Genomic DNA, 6,569 nt, shown 5'->3' with positions numbered 1-6,569 from the left:
ATCGCTATCGCACTCTTTGATGGTTGATTTAAATAATTTTGCCCCCAGGTCATGTACTTCTCCGGTCTTCTGGACGATCGTCACATGGCCTGAGCGATAAATTCGTTCAAACCATTAAAGTCGTCGGGGACCGATGGCATCATACCTGCGCAACTGAAAATGGCTCTGAAGGTGTCGTGGAATTGGTTGGATACTATTTATGCGAAATGCGTTAGAACCGGGTTCATCCAAAGGCCTGGAGGATCAGTGTGACGTTCATCCCGAAGGCCGGAAAAGGCTCTTATGTTTCCTCTAGGGATTTTAGGCCTATCAGTCTCTTCTTTTTGATAAAAATGCTAGAGGGACTGATAGACCTGTACATAATAAAGAAACACTGTGACTGTCTTTGAAGAGCTCAAAATGCTTATTATGCAGTGGCCACAGAAATCCTTCACGCATGAAGATTATGCAGTAGGGGCCTTCTTCGATATAGAGGGGCCTTCAGTAATGCCACTCCAGAGGCAATAGTCAAGTATATTAATAATCTGGGGGTTGAAGCCAACCAAATAAGACTTATCTACAGCTTACTTCATGACAGAAATGTCGCGAGGGAGTGGAGGAGCGTCTGCACACAGTGCAGAGGGGCACCGAAATTGCGCATATGGAAACTGTGCATTTAGACATTATTTCGGTTTCAACCGAAACTGTGCATGTATGCTTTATTTCGGTTTTTACCATATGCATTATTTCGGTTTTAAACCGAAACTGTGCATGTATGCATTACTTCGTTTTTTTTCATATGCATTATTTCGCTTTTAAAACGAAAGTATGCATATGCATAATTTCGGTATTTTCTCATATGCATTATTTCGGTTTTCAACCGAAACTGTGCATGCATGCATTATTTCGGTTTTTGTTATATGCATTATTTCGGTTTTCAACCGTAACTGTGCATGTATGCATACCTTCGTCTTTCACATATGCATTATTTCGGTTTTCATCCGAAACTGTGCATGTATGCTTTATTTCGGTTTTTTCCATATGCATTATTTCGGTTTTGAACTGAAATTGTGCATGAATGCATTATTTCGGTTTTTGTTATATGCATTATTTCGGTTTTCTAACGAAAGTGTGCATATGGATAATTTCGTTTTTTCTAATATGAATTATTTACTTCTACTTAGTAAGGGTTTTAATCCCTAAGCGCGGCTGAAAGCCGCCTACGCAGAGGAAAGTTCTGCGCAAAAATACGTCCGCCCTTCTTTTCCGGCAATACAGAAAGGAGAATTCTACTTAGTAAGGGTTATAATCCCTAAGCGCGGCCGAAGGCCGCCTACGCAGAAAGAAGTTCTGCGCAAAAGTACTTCCGGCCCCTTTTCCGGCAACACAGAAAGGAGAATTCTACTTAGTAAGGGTTATAATCCCTAAGCGCGGCCGAAAGCCGCCTACGCAGAGAGAAGTTCTGGGCAAAAATACTTCCGCCCTTCTTTTCCGGCAACACAGAAAGGAGAATTCTACTTAGTAAGGGTTATAATCCTTAAGCGCGGCCGAAGGCCGCCTACGCAGAAAGAAGTTCTGCGCAAAAATACTTCCGGCCCCCTTTTCCGGTAACACAGAAAGGAGAATTCTACTTAGTAAGGGTTATAATCCCTAAGTGCGGCCGAAGGCCGCCTACGCAGAAAGAAGTTCTGAGCAAAAATACTTCCGGTCCCCTTTTGGGGCAACACAGAAAGGAGAATTCTACTTAGTAAGGGTTATAATCCCTAAGCGCGGCCGAAGGCCGCCTACGCATAAAGAAGTTCTGCGCAAAAATACTTCCGGTCCCCTTTTCCGGCAACACAGAAAGGAGAAGTAAGGGTTATAATCCCTAAGCGCGGCCGAAGGCCGCCTACTCAGAAAGAAGTTCGTTTTCATGTATGCACTATTTCGGTTTTTGTCATATGCATTACTTCGGTTTTGAGTCGAAACTGTGCATGTATGCATTACTTCGGTTTTTGTCATATGCATTATTTCGGTTTTGAACCGAAACTGTGCATGTATGCATTACTTCGTTTTTCTCATATGCGTTATTTCGGTTTTCAAACGAAAGTGTGCATGTATGCATTGTTTCGGGATTTTCATATGCATTATTTCGGTTTTCAACCGAAACTGTGCATATATGCATTATTTCGGTTTTTTTCATATGCATTATTTCGGGTTTCAAACGAAAGAGTGCATATGCATAATTTCGGTTTTTCTAATATGCATTATTGCGGTTTTTAACCGAAACTGTGCATATATGCATTATTTCGGTTTTTTTCATATGCATTATTTCGGTTTTCAACCGAAACTGTGCATATATGCATTATTTCGGTTTTTTTCGTATGCATTATTTCGGTTTTTTTCATATGCATTATTTCGTATGCACAGTTTCCATATGCACAATTTCAGGGTGCCCAGTGCAGATCCAATAAGAGCACTCCACAAGATGGTGTTCTCTCTCCCCTGCTCTGGATTGCGGTTGTAAACGACCTATTAGAGGAACTGGAAAAAGTAGGCTGTCGGGTGATCGCTTATGTAGATGATGTGAAACTTTTGGTTAAGGCACGATTTCTATACACCATTTTTGATCTGGCTCGAGGTTACCTGAATCAAGTAACTGGGCGGGCGATCAACGACGGCTGTCGTGGAAGCCCAACATTGAGGAAAGGGTAAGAAAGGTATCGGTTGCCTTGTACTGCTGCAGGGGAGCTATCGGTAAAAGGTGGGGTTTCTCGACCAAATTAATTCATTAGCTCTAGGAAACCAGATTTAAGCCTCTATTGTTTCAAGGAGCCCTAGTCTGGTGGAACTCACTAGAGAAGGCTGCACTTGTAAAACAGGAATTAGCGGGGCATTAGGAGCCACACCTACACTGGCGCTTAACATTCATATGTTGAACACGGCGCTTGTGGATATCGCAGACAGAATTGTCGCAGCACGAACTGCTATTAGGCTAAGAGAAACCGGGTCCTTTTGTGACATAAAAAAGGAAAAGAAGACATTTCTCTGCTGCAGCAAATGTTTTTATAGGATACTTTAAAACACGTTACCTCTCAAGGGCAATGGTAATGGGGGTTCTGACAGAGCATTGGGCGGTTGGTATTCATGCGGTGGGACTAGGAATTTCAACTGATCCTTTTGTACCAGCTGTCAAGAAGAAGATGAAGTGGAATCATCTCCACACTTTCTTTTAGACAGTCCAACCTTCGCGAGGCTAAGATGGAAGCATTTTGGCTCGCAGTTCTGAACAAACACTGATCTCTCAGGGATCGAAAGTAGCCGCATTCGAAATTTCATAATCGACTCGCGGCGTTAACTTAACCCAACCCAAGTAGTACTTCTTTGAGCTATGAAATAGTTGGTCACATTAGGTATGTACTACCTCTCCGTAATACCTGGGTGGGATCCCTGGTCCAAGCAACATCAAAAGAAAGTTTTAAAAACAAGATCTTTCTTAACAGCGGTTGCTCCTCCGTGCAGTGTTGGGCAAATTTGAATTGCAAGAACAATTAATTAATTAATTAATTGTTAATTTCTATCACTACTACTATCACCACTAACAATTGGTTAATTGTAATTGTAAAGAATAACAATTAACTAATTGTAATTGTTGTGGAGAATAACGGTGATATTCTTCAGTTAGCAATTAAAAATTTTTTAATTGGTTTGTAAATTTTATTAAAAATCAACGATTATAAATGCCTACTATATAGGCCAGGGATGTGAATATGACAATCACCCACAACCCAGGCCTGTGCCGTATTTTTTTTTTTTATTTATAATGCCGAATTTCCACTAGCCATTTAAATGGCAAAAAATGCATGCCATTTAAAAAATGCCATGTGGAAAGGAACTTAATGACTATTTCTTACAAATAAAATAATATTTTATAATTTTTCAATGCCCAATTTTGTCATTTGCCATTTTTGCCATTTGATGCCTAGTGGAAATCCAGTTTAAGTAGGCTAATTGTTATCAAAAAAGTAATTGCAATTAAACTATTTGCCGTGTGCAAATAAATAATTGCAATTACTTTTTTAATAAATTAAAAAAATGATTGAAAAATTATTTGATTAACGCTCAACACTGCCTTGAAAAAGCTTCACCCCGCCTTTTTGTGACAACATCAAGACACACACCACAAATTGGAGGAGAAGCTTGGCCAAACACTTAGCAAAGGTGTAAGCGCTAAAATATTATTATTATACTATTAATATTTGCAATGAGTAGGAAAATACTTGGATTCAACATGGCATATGAGTGATATTTATCTCGTGATTTTTTTTACTTGATGTTTAATAATATTAATTGATGAGGTATAATATTGATATGATTTATAATGTGATCTTAGGTGTATTAAGCATATATGCTCAGTGGCTTAGCAACAAAAAAAAATAATGCAAATATTAATTTTTTATAAGGCAAAACTTAGTTACTAACTAATTAATTAAATGTGTTTAAAACTAATTTATCGAACTTATATAAACTGCGTTCCAATAAGCTGACATTTTGGAACCTACCTGCGAAATTTGAGCGAAATCCGGCAAGATTTGATGAAAATATACCAATTTTTTAATAAAGATGCATCTATAGTCTGTAGTTTCCGGAAAACAAACAACAGCGTTGAGCGACCTCTAAATCTTGTTCAAATAAGCTGAAATTTTAGAAGTAACTTGTTTTCCCTCTTATCTTCAAGAATCCGAACGTTCTCCGTCGAATTTCCAAAAAGTTCCAGTTTTGAATCACCCTGGTGTACATAGTGCTCGAAAATATATATTTTTCCTTTAACTTAAAACTTTAAGCGTGGGCAACCATGATGTTTTGTAATTTAGGCACAATAGAATATGCGCTATCTGGGAAGACAATTACAGGTAACAATTATTCTTGTTACAGGTAACATCTATTCTTGGCACTATATCGAAACACAAACGCGTGACATGAAAATTTTCTCCGTGATAGTAGCCATTTCTAACAAACTTTAGATCTCTTAGTCAATAATGGAAATATATATATTTGAATTTTAAGAAAACAAGGTAAATAGCCAAATCGGCTAAAAACGGCTATTTTTTTACAAAACGGCTAACAAATCGGCTTCCGGCTAAACCGAAATTTCTCCAGCTGTTTGCTATCGCAAGCGGCTAAATCTAGCCGGGAAACGGCTAAAATGGCAACACTGATTCCATACATGAAATAGATTCATTGCATAGCTTTTAGGGCAGGCTCATCCCATATATTTATTTGTCCATTTTTATTGTGGCGTATTCATATTTATTTCAATAGTGTTATTGAGCTTTGTACCACGATTTTTTTGTTAGGAAAAATGGGAAAAACAACAATGCTTAAGCCATAAAAACTATGCAATGAATCTATTTCATGTATGGAATTAACAATAACAAGCACGCTGTCAAACTTTAATAGCGGCGAATCAGCTGCACTTGACAGTAGTAGGTTGAATAAGGGAATGGATTAGCAACAAAAGCTCACGGGGTGTGCATAGCTCAATGGTTAGCGCTTCTGACTTTGCACATCGATGACGCGGGTTCGATCCCGGCTGAAAGTCTAGAAAAAATAAGTCTGATGAGGAGATGTTGTGATCTCCGACATAGCTGCTATAACTTCTACCGCTTAAGCATTGTTGTTTTTTCCATTTTTCCTAACATACAAATCGTGGTACAAAGCTCAATAACACTATTGAAATAAATATGAATACGCCACAATAAAAATTGATAAATTCATTTACTTTGAACAGTTTAGTCCTTTCTTTTTAAAATTTTATAAAAGTACTAATTAACGCTTAAAATTTGAGATTTGGATAAGAATAAACCAAATAAATAATTCATACAATTATTAGATATTCTTTTTTTCTATAGTTTGGTTTGTTCATTGATAATTGAAATTAATCAAATAATAATAATAATAATAATAATCAAATCGGTATAGAGTAAAACCAAATGCAACATAAGGTGTCAATAAAACTACGTTAATGGCTTTTTTCGAGTTAACTCAAATAATGAAGATATCCTTGATTGTATCCTTGCACACGATTTACTTTTTAATTAGGTTAAGTTCATTAAAAGTATTCTTAGAAAATAATCATATAAAGTTTTTTAATACGAGGAGTTCATGGAATTAATTTTTGAAGTTTCTTTTTTATTAGCACTGCGCTAGATGGTCCTGTAGGCTAATTTTAATGAATTTTATTGAGTTTTTTCAAATAAATACTAAAATTAAAGCTCTTTATTAAAAACGAAAGTCAGTCACCATGTAAAACTTACGTTATTCGTATTAAAAAAATACCCATTTTAAATACCGCCATCAATACTTTAAACAAATAATTTATTTATTTTACTTTGTTTTATTCTTTTGTCTACTATTTTCTCAAACTTTCTTCTTTGCTTTTTATTTCGATTATCAAAATCATCGTTATACACTGCCGGAACAAAGTATTGACACAGCAAATTTTTCACAATATATGCAACAATTTTTATTCTAATATTTTTCCGCCAATTCTGTGTAAAAATATGATTCATTCTACAACAAAAAACATAAAAATATAATTCCTAAACTAT

General features: G+C 36.6%; 1 protein-coding gene across 1 annotated transcript in view; it reads left to right on the top strand.

The window, feature by feature from the left end:
- Positions 1 to 6,569, top strand: part of LOC118734235 (paraplegin) — a gene marked incomplete in the record, with an annotated part of 425,846 nt that overhangs the window by 395,338 nt on the left and 23,939 nt on the right.

Source organism: Rhagoletis pomonella, unplaced genomic scaffold, assembly GCF_013731165.1.
Source record: "Rhagoletis pomonella isolate Grant_MI unplaced genomic scaffold, Rhpom_1.0 Rhpom_scaffold_00002, whole genome shotgun sequence".
Classification (NCBI taxonomy): domain Eukaryota; kingdom Metazoa; phylum Arthropoda; class Insecta; order Diptera; family Tephritidae; genus Rhagoletis; species Rhagoletis pomonella.
The sequence above is the reverse complement of the archived record's forward strand: the minus strand, read 5'-3'. Positions and strand labels throughout refer to the sequence as shown.